We start from the raw sequence: 14,600 nt of genomic DNA, 5'->3' as shown, positions 1-14,600 counted from the left end.
CATAAGGAATCATTATTATCTATTTACCAAAGGCCAAAAGGCCAGATATATATATATATATATATATATATATAATATATATATATATATATATATATGAACATACATGATTTAAATGAAATTTTATACACTGGGCTACTGGGCTAGCAATACTTCCCTCATGAGCCATATACTAGTAACAAAACCCACAATACCAGCATGCAAACACTACTGATTAGCTTCTAGTCAGGGAAGCCCAAGAGACTTCCAGAATATTATAAGCTATTTTTGCTTCCCTGGGTTAAGCCCCTGTTGCTGAAGAAACCATGAGCTTCAGACACAGGATCTAGAGGATCTGAGCTGCATCTTACCTGAAAAGCCTTCTCCCTGAGAACCATTACAGCTTCCAAAGGAGGGAAGCAATCAATAGTTATGACCCCTATGAACTAAAACAATGATCAGCATGGCATGATAACCCTAAGGGTGCAATGGTGGCACTCATAGCATGGTGGTAACCAACAGCTCTCTAATTGGACTTAAGTGCTACTGAACAATAGGGAAATTGTGTCTGTTATTAGAAACTGAGTCAAGGGCTAGTGAGGTCATAGATCATGGAGGAAATCCTACAACTGCCACTTGACTAAACCAGCATAATCCTGAATTGCAGCCTAAACATTTATCCTTATTACTATAAATAAGTGTAGCTCTCACTCCTCAACAAAGAGACTTCTTTTTGCAACAGGGACCATTATAGAAAACTGCATCTGATCAAAATGCATAGAACAAATGATCCATGGTGCCCAGCTACTGCTGATTCCTCTACAATACAACTCCTGCACTTAAAGGTCAGGGAACGTTACAGAAGAAGGGGGCAGAAAGATGATAAGAACCAAAGCATTCTCTATGTTTTTAAGTTAGTCTTAGCATCCTTACTTAAGTGCAGGATTCTTCAGCTTCAAAATATCTGTAATTATATTCAGAGTTTCATGTCTCATATCTTAGAAAAGCCAACTCATTGCTAAAGGAGATTTGTGTGTGTGTGTGTGTGTGTGTGTGTGTGTGTGTGTGTGTGTGTGTGCACATGCACAAACCTGGGGAGAGGTCTGAGTAAGACATGAACATCCTGTATTTTTTCTCTGTTGCATTGAGATAGGGTCTCACTGAACCAGAGATTCAGTGTTTGGCTTTATCTGTTGGCCAGGGAGCTCTTGGTAATCTGTCTTTCTCCTTACATTTGGGGGACTACATACATGTTCAAAGCTGGAGCCTTAGGCCTGTGCTAGTACAAATACTTGTGCTCTCAACAAATGCTCTTAAGCACTGAGCAATCTCCCCTGCACCTCCTTGGTATCTTGTGCTAGATACAGACAGCATCCTAAGAGTACAAGTCCCAGAGTAGTAAACCATGTAGGAAGATGAACAGATAAAGGGGAGTTATTGGCAGTCTTCTAACTAGTCAAGGCTCTTTAGCAGATTGGATTTGTTACTACCTCCAGGCCATTACTTTAAGCTTCACATCATTAAACATTGTTGGCAAATAAAACAATGATGTAAAGTAAGCCTTGGCCTTCCTGAGGATACAAGCATTGTATTACACACAACCAGTATACTCCCTTAACAAAATACAAGTCAATAGCCAATAGCCAGGGAAACACAATAGCATGCTTAAAATATGTTTAGGAATATTTGGTTTATTACATAGCATATAAAGCCCTCATTATTATTGTTTTAAAATATTTGTGCAAGAATGAGAGCCTTCACATTTCATGACAGTATTTTCCAATTTTATTAAATTTTCTTAAAACATTAATGGTTGCCTAGAAAATAAGACAAATGAAAAATCCAAAGATTTAAAATGGAATGTTTCATCATCTTAAAAAATAAAACTGTGAGGCCAAGTTTAGAAAATCTTTCTTTTTCTCCAAGATTGGAGTAATTAAATACACTAAAACTAGACCAAACAACAAGACAATCTTAATATAGATGTGGTTTGCTTCTCCGAGTCTATGACTATATATGGATCTTTGGAAACATAATGATTGGAAAGCGGCAAACTATTTGTTATGAGGCGATAGATATATGTACTATAGTGAAAGCTCAATCAATGCAATTATTAATAGAGTGATTCTTCATAGTATAGACACTGATGGGCAGAATTGCATCTTATCTTGTCAGAAAGATATAAGTTGGACTCCAGTACTGACCTTCAAAATCAGACACACTACAGATAGAGCCTTTCAAGGTAAACTTACCCCTCAAGGTGGTTATGGTATTAGCAAGTGAATACCAAACTCATAACATGGATAGTATCCATGAAAAAGACATTTGCTTATAAAAACTACAAATAAAGGTGATGTACCAGTTCAGGGAGGTGATGCCAAAAATATTATAAGCAGTTTATTTAGAAAACTAAGTATTTGAATTACACAAATGAGGCTAGAGTCTCCTCTGCTGCCCAAGTTTACAATTTTTATTCATTTCCCAACAGTTCACATAATTTACCTGTGCAAATTAAGTATTGTTTGTAATGTTTTCTTTCTTTCTTTCTTTCTTTCTTTCTTTTTCCGAGACAGGATTTCTCTGTGTAGCTTTGGAGCCTATCCTAGCACTCACTCTGGAGACCAAGCAGGCCTCAAACTCACAGAGATCCACCTGCCTCTGCCTTCCAAATGCTGGGATTAAAGGCGTGCACTACCAATGCCTGGCCTGTTTGTAATGTTTTAAAGTGCTTTCTAACATGTTAATTGAATCCTGTCTTATTTTGTGAGCACCTTTCAGTTATATCTTAGAAATACTTCCCAAAGATTAAATCTCTTTTTCAGCAGAAAAAAAAAAAAAAAACTTATTAGAAACACAAAAGAGGGAAACCAGCCAGGCAAACAACTTTCTGGTATAATCTGTATTTTCAAAAAAAAAAAAAAAAACCAAATGTTTGTAAATATGGGTATTTTTCTCCTGAGTTCAATTAAAAACTATTGCATTGTCTCTTCCTTGATTTTAGTAAGTGGATGTACAATTTCACCCACATAATGATTGCTTCAATAAAGTTAGAGCCAAAGGGGAAAAGTTCCAAAGAATCCAAAGAATTCTTCCTGGATAGCCAGTGACAGTGAAGATAAGAGTTTCTCTTCAGCAGAGCCTTGGCAGGTACAAGAACAGGACTGAATATAAACTGGAGCACAATGTACCCACAGGTACAAAGCACCCCATTACCATGACGCCTCATGATGTGCAACTTTGGGGTTTGCAATGATACCACATAGAGTTTCTTGAGTCAGGGTGCAGGCAATAGAGAGTCAATGGTTTTTCAGGCCTTGACCCCGACCTGAATTTCAGAAAACTCTGAAAATTTCTAGATTGAAAAAAGGCCAACTACAAACAGTGGTGGTAGTTACAGAAACATATGGGTCAGGTTTGATGAAATGAAGAGGGAAATGAGGAAAGGAAACAAGGTAGAACTTTGTTATTTCTAATTTGGATGGGACACTTACTTTGCATTAAGTAGCCATGCAAATTATTGAACACTAAACAGGGCTTTTGTGTTAAGATTAGAATAGGTGCATAGCTACCCTTTATCACATAGACAACTGGTTCAAATGACCATTTGGGGGCAGGAGATGATGGGAATGAAAAGAAAATGGTATTTCTAGTAGAAAATGCATACTGACATAGGACCTGAAAAGCAATATCTAAAATGGAAGTCAGTGAATCTGTACAGTAAAAGAGACATTAACAACATTGAAAATAAGTAGTCCCCGGGTGGTGGTAGCGCACACCTTTAATCCCAGCACACAGGAGGCAGAGGCAGGTGGATATCTCTGTGAGTTTGAGGCCAGCCTGGTTTACAGAACTATTTCCAGAACATCCCCAAAAGCTACAGAGGATCCCAGTCTTGAAAAGACGAAAAAAAAAAAAAAAAAGAAAAAAGAAAGGAAAAGTAGTTCCTGTGTTCCTTTTCCCAGAAACTCCAGTGCCATTGAATTAGGTACCTGACCTGAGTACCAGATTTCTTAAAAGTTCCTCAGGTGAGTTAAAGTGGATAAGAACTACTGCTTAAGAATATGTGTACTCTTTTCAACTTCATATGTGTATTTTATTCAGCCTATTTGTGTATCTATAATCACGCTAGAATATTTATTTACCTCACAGGAATAACATAGAACCACATGAAATGCACTTATCTCAGTCTAGATGTTAGTACCAGCATTTCCAATGTTCCACACAGGGAGAAGACTCTTAACACAAATCACACACACACAAAAACCCACCATAAAGTAGTTTAATTTTTCCACATCACCATCAACATGTATACTACAAAGCTGCCATTCTTAAATACCATCTGCCACAGATGATACTAAATCTTTTCTTTATTATTTCAATGAAAGAGTATATGGTTATGATGTGCAAATATACATCAATATGTATGTATATAGACACAGAAAATGGCAATAAATACAAAATAATTATTAATACTCCTTTGGAGGAGGTTCGTTTTTTCTTTATGAAAGTTTACAAACATTGGGGCCTAAAACTCCGATAATTGCTTAGTGGGTCTTGTCTTATGACACCTAATATTCAGTGAAGACTTTGCAAATGCCTGCAGATGATGAACACATCCGTCAAGTTTATGTCGTAAGACAGTATCATATTGTTTAGGCTGAGTTTTATGAAAGGCTTCCTGGTATTGAAACTTAGCCACTGGAAATCCTGACAGACGTTCAACTAAACTGCTTTGAAATGATCAAAATGTCTGAAATGCAGAGCTGGAGTATTATCCAACACACTGATAAAATTATTTCTAGATTTTATAAGAGAATGAAGCTCTAGAGGAAGGGAGGGAGGGAGGGAGGGAGGGAGGGAGGGAGGCCAGAGGGCACAAAGAAAACAAGGAAGAAGTATTGAAAGTGCTTAAGGTGGATTGAGGCTAACTTAATTCAAACCCAAGAGAAAAGCACTGACCTGGATGTAGTAATGGGTGGGTGAATAACTATATAGCAGACATACATGATTTAGCCTCTTGTGAAGATTTAACATGAGTGTAGGAACACCCAAGTCTAGCTCTGAATAACATTTCATAGTATTTGCAATATCATACTCCTTCCATTTTTGCTTAAATTTCTTAGCATTAAGTTTTATGTTACATATTTCTGAGGTCTTTTGAGACTTCAAATATCTACTCATTTTTCTTTAACATGCCATTTACTATGTACGTATTATAGTAAATGACTATAAAAGAAAACATGAATAGTCTATATTCCTGTATTCATAAGAACATGCTATATGAAGACCATATAAGAATGGCTGATGTACAATGTACTATGGCAGCTACATACATGTATGGAGCATTTAACAAGCTACAATAGGGCCCACCCCAAATTTAAAGTTTACATATTAATATTATTTCATTTAATAGTGGGGTTGTCCATGTCCATACACACATGCACATGTATTTGTATGTGAACTAGAGACTAGAGGGATGGGTGAGAAAGAAGGAGGGAGGGAGAAGGGAGTCAAAGATGTCAGGAGGAAAAGACTTTGCTTAAGAACTCTTTGCTGTACTCACTCATATATGATTTTTAGACCTAGAGCAAAGGTTGACCAGCCTATAATCTGCTTCCCCAAAGAAACTAGAAATCATGAATGACTCTAAGGGATAAATGGACCCCAGGAACGGGAAGTGGCATGAACTCCCGAGCTAATCGAGAGCATGAAGGTAGGGGAGTGGGTGCTGCCACAATAAGAGCACAAGAATAAGAGTAGAGGAGAAGAAATGGAGGAACAGATATATTGAGTTGGGGGAAGAATAGAGGAGAGAGAGCAGGATGAGAGATACCATATCAGAGGGAGCCACTATAGGTTCGAGAAGAGATATAGAACTAGGGAGATCTCCAGAGACCCACAAGGATGACACGATCTGACAGTCTGGGCAGTGGAGGAGAGGACGGCTTAGAAGCCCTTCCCCTAGAATGAGATTGATGAATACTCTCTATGCTATCCTAGTGTCCTCATCCAGTGGCTGATGGAAGCAGAGACACACATCCACAGAAATACACTGAGCTAGTTGAAGAGAGGGAGGAATGAAGAACGAAGGGGTCTGTACCAGGTTGGAGAAACCCACAGAAACAGTTGGCCTGAAAAAGGGAAAGCATATCGACCCCAGATGCTCTTTGGGAGGCCAGTACGGGACTAATCCAGCCCCCCATCATGGATGCCAATGGGGAGGCCCCTGCACTCCTGGGAGCCTCCAGAGGTGGACTGGCATTTTGCCCTGGTGTGTGTGGGGGAGACTATGAGAGCCCATCCCACTTGAAGGGATGTGCTCTGTCTCTGGACACATGGGGAAGGGCCTAGGCCCAGCACAGGAAGGGATGGACTTGGTGGAGCCCCGGTTGGGGGCCCCACCCTGCCTGGGGAGTGGTGGGTGGATGGGGTAGGTTGGAGGTGGGGAGGTGGGGGAGAAGGAATGGGGGTGAGGGGAGGGAGAAGGAGAAGGGAATTACATGTGAAACAAGCCTGTTCCCTAACTTGAGTTAATAATAATAAGAAGAATAAAAAGAAAAAAGGAAAAAAAAAAAGAACTCTTTGCTACTGAGTAAAGATGCTGTCAAGATAATAGGCCATGATAAACACTGTGGAAACCATTTATTTACTAGTGGGAGTAGGTGTTCTGAGGAATACCCTTAGGGCAAAGGACAAAGGCAAGATAAGACTTTCAGAAGACTGTGACCAATTTGACCTGCCAAGTTGTCATTTCAAGTAGAGCCCCATCTCTCTTGACAGGAATAGTTTGAATTGTTTGCCTAAATAGAGTAATCTGATATAAGTATTAAAAATAATGTGCCAGAAGAAATAAATTATTCATGCTTCCTAACTTTTCTAATTTGGTAATTTGAACACATTAATGACATTCAACATGCCAAATTTTGTTGAAGACAATTCTTCCTCCCCTTTTTGTTCTCAAGGATAGTTGGATGCTATATGCCTATGTATCAATTTGGCTGATCACGTATGGTTTTCAGAGTAAAATAGCTTCAGAAGTTTCATAGTTGTGGAAGAATTATACTAAAATTATACAATATGAGTCATCAATTATATGAGACTGTTCTTGGATTTTGACAACTATCATATTTGTACCTATTTTATTCAGTAAAATATGGCATCTCAAATTTCTTTGACAAAAGAAAATTCCATTCTAATTTAAATACTCTATCTCAAAATGCAATCTACATCATTATGGAAACTTGTATAGTCCTTCTTTCTCAAAGAGTGTCCACTTCACTCTGTCATATTGTTCATTGATTTTTATTATTGTTTTCACCAAACTAAAGAGCTACAGAAATTTTTTTTTTCATTTCAAGAAATTATTCCTAGTGAAAATAAGTTCTCTTATATGCCCAAGTTCCCTGGCATCCTTGATTGTTAAAAATTAAATCCAACTTATGGACAGTAGATCTGATTATTTGTCAAGCAGATTTTATTGCACAAACAAAATTTCTTTCTAGCCACCTTTATTGTTATTTGTTTCAGAATTATGCAGTTCTCAAAAGCATGTTCCATTAAAAACCAGCATCTAGAGTAGTTCCCATCCACTATGGGAGAAACCAGGCCTTTGGTCTTAACCTCTGCCTTGAAAGGTGTTAGGGATTTTTTGTGGTTAGAGAGGACAATGGGAGAGTCTGTGTTGCCTTCCTAGTGCTCTATTAGGCATCTTGAAGTGGTCAGCTACAGTTCTCAGATATTGGTAGTGCTAGCCCACATGAATGAATGAAAGGTAGTTCTCCCTCCCAGACTTTTAAACCCCATGAACCACCAGGTGTAAAGGCCCACAGCATATCTTTTCTAGACCTTTGTAATTTTCAATTCCCTCTGAGCTGGTTCAGGCTACACCCACTTGACTCAATTTCTGTGTCAATGTCTCTACTGGTCTCTGTTCCAGCCCACACCCCATCCAGGCTTTTTGGTGCAAACAAATCCTAAACCACAAAGTCCCTGCCTGCTACTCAGCTTTAACTACTATAGTTCTTCAGGTTCTGTGTCACTGCCACCAACCCCAGAATCTACCAGGTGGAGCCATGTTCAGTGTGATGGCTTTGGCACAGGACCACTTTTGAACTTTGCATATGGCTTTGTCTCTGTCTGTTCTACTCTTCCTCTAGTTAATGTCTTCTGAGCAGGAATGGTACAGTATCTCTTCCCTCCTGATCCCTATGCTGGTCTGATGTGCTGGAGTCTAGGAGTGGGCATTGCCTGTATAACATCTATCCCCTTCTTTGTCTAGAAAGTGACCACACCCTATTGTAATTACAAGCAGATACATCTTAGTTTTTGAGAAAGGGTCCCTCACTGAATATGCATCTCACTGATTGGGTTAGACAGTTGTCCAATGAGCTTTAGGGATCTGCCCATGTTTTCTCTTTGGTCTTGGGATACAGATATACACTGCAGCACATGACTTTTCCATGGGGCTGGGATCTGAACTCAGGTCCTTAGGCTTGTGTGCAGCCCTTTATGAAGCAAGCTGTCTGCTCTGCCCTCCAGACTTCATTTTCACCTCTATCTCTTTCAGCCTTAGTAAGAACTATAGCAGCCGTCATTATACTTGAGAAGTAAATTCAATTGCTAATATCAGTCTGCCCATTTCTTCAAGAAAACAAAATTACTTCTCTACAGAATTAAAACATCATTTCCCCTGTGCTTGACGAAGAAGGTAATTTTCTTTTGTGTGTCTTGCCCCTAAAATGAATATTTGGTCTAGACAGAATATTACTGAAGGCTTTTCCATGAGATATGCCCCTTTTTGCTAGAACAAACTTCATTATTTCCACATAATTACATAAATAGCTCACTGTACCTCTCTGCTCACTTCTTAATACAATAAAAAATTCAAAAACAGGTGAAGGAGCCTAACTTCCATTTCCTCTGAAACAGAATGTGGCTAATATACATTTGCACGTACCATCTTCCTCACATTTGTGACTGTCATCCAACTCATCCTAAGGGGAGCAGAATGATGTTCACTGGGTACCTGACACCAGTGGGTCTCAGGCTGTAACACACATCAGAATCTTCTAGAAGTCATCCATAAATGGAGACTAGTGGGCTCAGCTGCAGGGTTTCTGAAGCCTCTTGGGCCTAAAATGGGAGAGACCAGGACTTTGTATTTCTGACTGGGTCCCTGGGTGACACTGGTGCTGCTTGTCTGAGGTGTGAAAACACGCTTCTGCTATATGGGCCACTTTGGTGTCTGTGTGGTTTCTTAATAGTGGTTTGTCATGTAGTACCCATTCTCCCCTCTCCTCCTCCTTTCTTTTTCTTTTGTTACTAAAATCTGAATTAAGACTGCTAATATGATTTATAAATGTTGTCTAAATCTCTGCAACCTGGTTTTGGTGCTACAACTTTATACAACGATCCATCATTTTCTCCAAAAGAAAGAAAGAATGGAAGGAAGGAAGAATAAAAATGAAATACAATAAAAATGGAAAATCTTATCTCTGTAAGTTTTTTAAAAATAGGAAAAAAAAAACAAAGAATTTTTTTTCCTAAGAGGTTTGACCTTCCACAGCAAAGACACTTTTGCCTCCATGGTGATTATTTTGTTGGGAAGCCAAACTGGCAATTAAGCTGGCAGAAGGAGGAAAAGCCATTGTCTAAGAGGCTGATGGTAAAGCTCTTTCTGAGTCCCAAGACAATGAGGGCCCACACATGAGCTCATTTGAAGTTCTAGTTCCTTCTCTCTTCCATTGCTCATTCTGAATTCTCATAGCCACAGAAGCAAGGGGAGGTTTTCAATCCAGTCCCATCATCCCCCACTGAGACCCTTTTTAGCTTTAACTTATGATAACAATCTCAAGGCATTCTTCGAATCTTTGCAGCATCAGCCTCAAGTCCCTTGACAAGTTGTTGATTTTGAACTTTCATTCACTCTGCAGGCTTTCTGGGATCATCATCATCACACTATCACATCAGGGTGTTGGGATGTGGTGGAAATGTAGACTAGAAGGGGCCTTGAGAAGAGGAAGTTTAATCCCGAGAGACATATTTCAATCTTATTGAAAGGCAATGTGAGCTGTTACCTATCATAGTATTAGGTGAGTACAGCAAGGGCTCACACCCTGTTTTAAAGAAAGTAATATCCTTGGTAATGGGTTTTGAAGACTCCAGGCTCTGCCCACTGTGATCATTACAGAGTGCTACATAGTTCACACTTTTTTTTAAGCATCAAAGGCTATCTTGATCATTGCTCTTTATCCCTATAATTAAGAATCGTTCTCAGAAATTGGTAAATGCTTTATTTATTGCCAAAATGCAAGGGTTTTTTGTTTGTTTTTGTTTCAGGAAAATCAAGAAAATCTAGGAAAAACACAAGAAATATCAGAATGTAACATGATACCAAAGTTTATAAATTAAATAATACCAAAAGCTGAGATTGCTATAGATGAAGGAAATTAATTAGAGTGTAAAAAAATATAAAGCCTCTAACCTTGCATCTACTCAAAGACATCTGTCACCAGACAGAAGCACATGAAATGTCATGGAATATTTCCAATTATGTTTCAAGATAGATTCCTACTTTCATACTCAGATAATACACGTAAAAATAGAACTCTGTTCACTTAAATTTCTAGTTTACATAAGAGAAGGAATTCTTCCATAGGATACCATCTATTTCCCCTTTATATAGGACCAGAGTTTGGTCTGAATATTTCCTCAGCATTTTTTGTAGCTAGGGGATATAATAAGTGTGATTGCTATTCTACATCAAAGGCTTCTTAAAATCCTGTGCACCATGTTGCAGGGGTATCCAGTACACAGCTTTACACCCCCTTCGGCTGAATCTTCTCAGTGCAGCTCAGCCTGCCTGCAATCATGAAAAGTCCTCCCAAGGATGGAGCCACTGTAAGAGCCTGGGGCATAAGTAGCTCACAGCACTGAGATCCTTGTCTGGAGGGACTGCCCCTTTCTACTTTCTACAGCCACTGCTGTCCCTCCCCCCCCCCCACACACACATCCCATCTCTGTTACTCAGTCCCTGGGAAAACACTTCATAGACATGAAATTCTCTGTTGGACATTCATGTTACAGCTACTTCATCCTACAATGCTTTCTTGTTTGTGGTGGCTTTGCATCTGAAACCCATCTGGATTCTCTCATGCCCTTTGATACCATTTGCCCTAATGACTCACAGGTCTCCAGGGACAAACTGGTTTTCCCAAGTCTCTTCTGCTATCTCCTAATGATTTCTCTTTTTTGGCCAGTTTCTCATGTCTTTCTTGGTTTCTATTGGTCAGGTCCTGATGAATCCCTCACAGATACTTTAGACTTGGACGGAGTGCAATTTTTGCCATCTCGAGTGAGTTCCCTTTCAGGATCCAGTGTATAGTAATTCAGCATCCAGAAAAACAGAGTGAACAGAGAGGACAGAAAATGAGGTACAGGAAGCACAAATAGGCCCCTGGTACAGCAACACATTTTTTCCAGAATAAGGTAACTCGTAAATAGACATACCTGGTTAAGATCAAGTTGATTTACTAATTTTCAGCTATTCTACCAAAAGGATTTTACCACCTCATTTCCACAGAGATTTTCATTTTATGTTAAAGTTCTACAATTTTATCATCCACTATCATTTCATGCCAAGTACTTTCTAATTTAATTATAAAATGCACCCATAAAAATGTTGGCATTCCATGTGCCAAATACTGAATGTATATACTACATATGTTATTATACTATGCATGTGTATATGATATATATATATATATATATATATATATCATTATAGATGTCTCTTGAAGATGTATTTAGACTACAACAACAATCACAGTCCAATGTCATTGAAAAGTAATCCACTCATAAGACCAGAACCCCAGCCCCCCACTAATGCCAGAATTTGAAATTACTTGGGAAATGAATTTGCAGTATACAAGACCAAATGGAGGATACAGCATTTCTATCTACTGGACAATATGTAAACCTCCAAAATGACATGTATAAATTCTTGTAGAAATAAAATTGAATTGCCAAGCACAGCCCAGAAAGCATTAATGCTACTCTCTGAGTATTGCCCGTGTATTTATGACCCACCACAAGCAAAGCCAAGAAAAAGTATTCATAATTTTTTCCCTTGGTATAAAAGAAGGGATGAGAGAGAAGAAAAGATCTGCTGAATCAGATCGTGTTTGACTAAGGAGGGAGGGAGGAGTTTTCTTCAATTAATAGACAGCTGCAAGACTTGGGTTCATGCCAGCCGGGTCTTCCGTCATGAAGTGTTCTCAGGTGCTGGCATGGTGACAAGAATAGATGTGCCCCAAAGCTGGGGGAAGGAAAGGGACAGTGGGCTATGCTGAGTTTCATGAGTGAATTTCAGCAATCATTTTTAGGACACCCAGTTAATTGTTGAAGTGTACCAGTGGATTCATTTCGGCTCAGATACTTATTTGAAAGAATGGATTCTTAGAAGGGAGAAAGTAAATGACATCGGGAAAGGGCATGTTAATTGTCATTACCAGTGGTAAAATCTATATTCACTTTCAACTTTCATGGGTAAAGCGGACAGGAACAAAGGGGCATTTTAAGGGCTTTAAGGCATTTTTCTGTGAGGAGGGGAGAAAAGAAAAAAAGAAAGAAAACATTGTAAGGACACAAAAGGAGTCTTGGGGAGGCCTAGAAAGATCTAGTGCCAGCTCCTTCATTCAAAAAATATGAGCAAGCTCAGGTGGGGTTCTCTAACTAGGTACCTATACTGGTGACCACAAGCCCGTGTGTCTCCTGGCTGCTGAGCCACATTCCTGTCTGTCTGGATGGAAGGGTGCCCACCCACAAGCCAGACCTTTTCATTATGGGGATTTTCTGAACTTCTAGATCAGGCAAACTACACACACACACACACACACACACACACACACACACACACACACACACACACACACACTTTTCATTTCATGTAACTATATCATCTTTTGGATTTTCTTTCTCTTTCCGTTTGGTAGTTTTATACATGTACATAATAAATTTTTATTTTCACACCTTATTCCCCTTCCTTCATTGCCTTCCTTCTTTTGCTGGAAGCCTTCTTCTTATGTCTTCCTTTAAAGAGAAAAATCCACTAGATAGTAACAAACCAAAACACAAAAAGGTCACAAAGCCAAAAGTTCTGTGGCTATTTACATAAAGATAGGAGATAAGGTCTCTAAGTGAGCTGATGCATAAATTCTTGACTGTCTGTTTGCTCCCTTAGTTTTCAAACCGTAGTCCTGGAAATGTGAACACACAGTTCTAAACATCTCTAGACCTGAGATATCAAAAGAGCACACACCCTCTTTATGACTGAGGCAAGAAGGTCATAACTCCCATAGCAATGACAAGAGGGGACACGTGGACATGGACCATCATCACTCAGCTCCTTGCAACAGAGGAAACTAGGCACAAGAAAGAGAGAGCTGGCAGTGAACTCCTGAATTTACTCACTCATCAAAGGTTCTCAAGAATTAAATTATCCTATTGATGCTAGTTCTTGCCATGTCATAGGGCATGCGTTACAAGTCTGTGAAAGACCAAGGTGGCTTTGATACAGGCAAATGTGCCTTGGTTTATAGCTGAGACAAGAGTAGCACTGACAAAAAGACCTCTCCCCAGGTCTCGTTTCCTTCTGTGCATTGCAAAGCAAGACATTATAGCCATGTTCCAGTGATTCACCCATTAAAATCAGCACCCCGCTGGCAAAAGCAATCTTTGCTACTTGTAGCACAGACAAGAAAGGGCAAGGAAAGAAACTCATCTCTGTTAGTGATGTTCAGAGTGATAGAGAGAGAGATGCCCACAATCACAGGTTCTATCAGGGGTTGGTCAAGTCTGTCCTATCGTAACCTCTTAATTGGAAGTTGTCTGTGTGGGGTCTGTTGGAGAGAAGGAGCTGCTAGGAAGCTGATGTAGCAAAATGATCATTAGATGTCATGAGGAGTGTAGTGCATGCCCTAAGAGTATCCCCCTCTAGAGACAGTAATTCATAGGCAGGGCACAGAGATAGTCTCTCTATATGAAACTGTACCTTTCCCCAGAGTTAGTTTACTTGTTTTTAATGAACTGACTCTGTAAATATGAAGCATTTTATTTTTCTTCACAAGGACTCCCTCTCTCATACACATGTACTAATGGAAAGACAGATTTGTCTACAAATATTCATAGAAGCATATTGTTTGTCTTGTTTTGGTGTATTTTGTGCTCTGAAATTAAAGGGCCTCTATTTCCATCCCTGGGCTAAATCACATATATTCTCACTAAATAAGCTACTAGCATATTTAGAGATAGTCTTGTTTCTTCCATGTAGAGGTAAGATTACTTGAATAGCTGATGGCATTGTTCTTCATTCATTTCTTTCTGTCCCGTTATCCATCAGAAAACAAACAAGAAATGTGATCATGTTGAAGTCTGTGCAATCTCTATATCCAGGATTCTACGCTCAGTAAGATTTATACATTCTCATCTTCACACCTAGCCATCTTCTTATGCTGATACCCACACACATACAAAGCAAATGAAACACAGAGGTAAAGAGAGAAACCAAACATCACTAATTATTCCCCTGAATGTGATCTTGTTTTGGTAATGTCACATTCAGT

General features: G+C 39.2%; 1 protein-coding gene across 2 annotated transcripts in view; it reads right to left on the bottom strand.

The window, feature by feature from the left end:
• The window catches only part of Pde4d (phosphodiesterase 4D), a 1,264,694-nt gene that overhangs the window by 446,940 nt on the left and 803,154 nt on the right, over positions 1-14,600 (bottom strand). The window lies entirely within an intron of this gene.

Source organism: Cricetulus griseus, chromosome 2 (assembly GCF_003668045.3).
Source record: "Cricetulus griseus strain 17A/GY chromosome 2, alternate assembly CriGri-PICRH-1.0, whole genome shotgun sequence".
NCBI classification, from domain to species: domain Eukaryota; kingdom Metazoa; phylum Chordata; class Mammalia; order Rodentia; family Cricetidae; genus Cricetulus; species Cricetulus griseus.
This window is presented reverse-complemented; position numbering and strand designations above follow the sequence as displayed.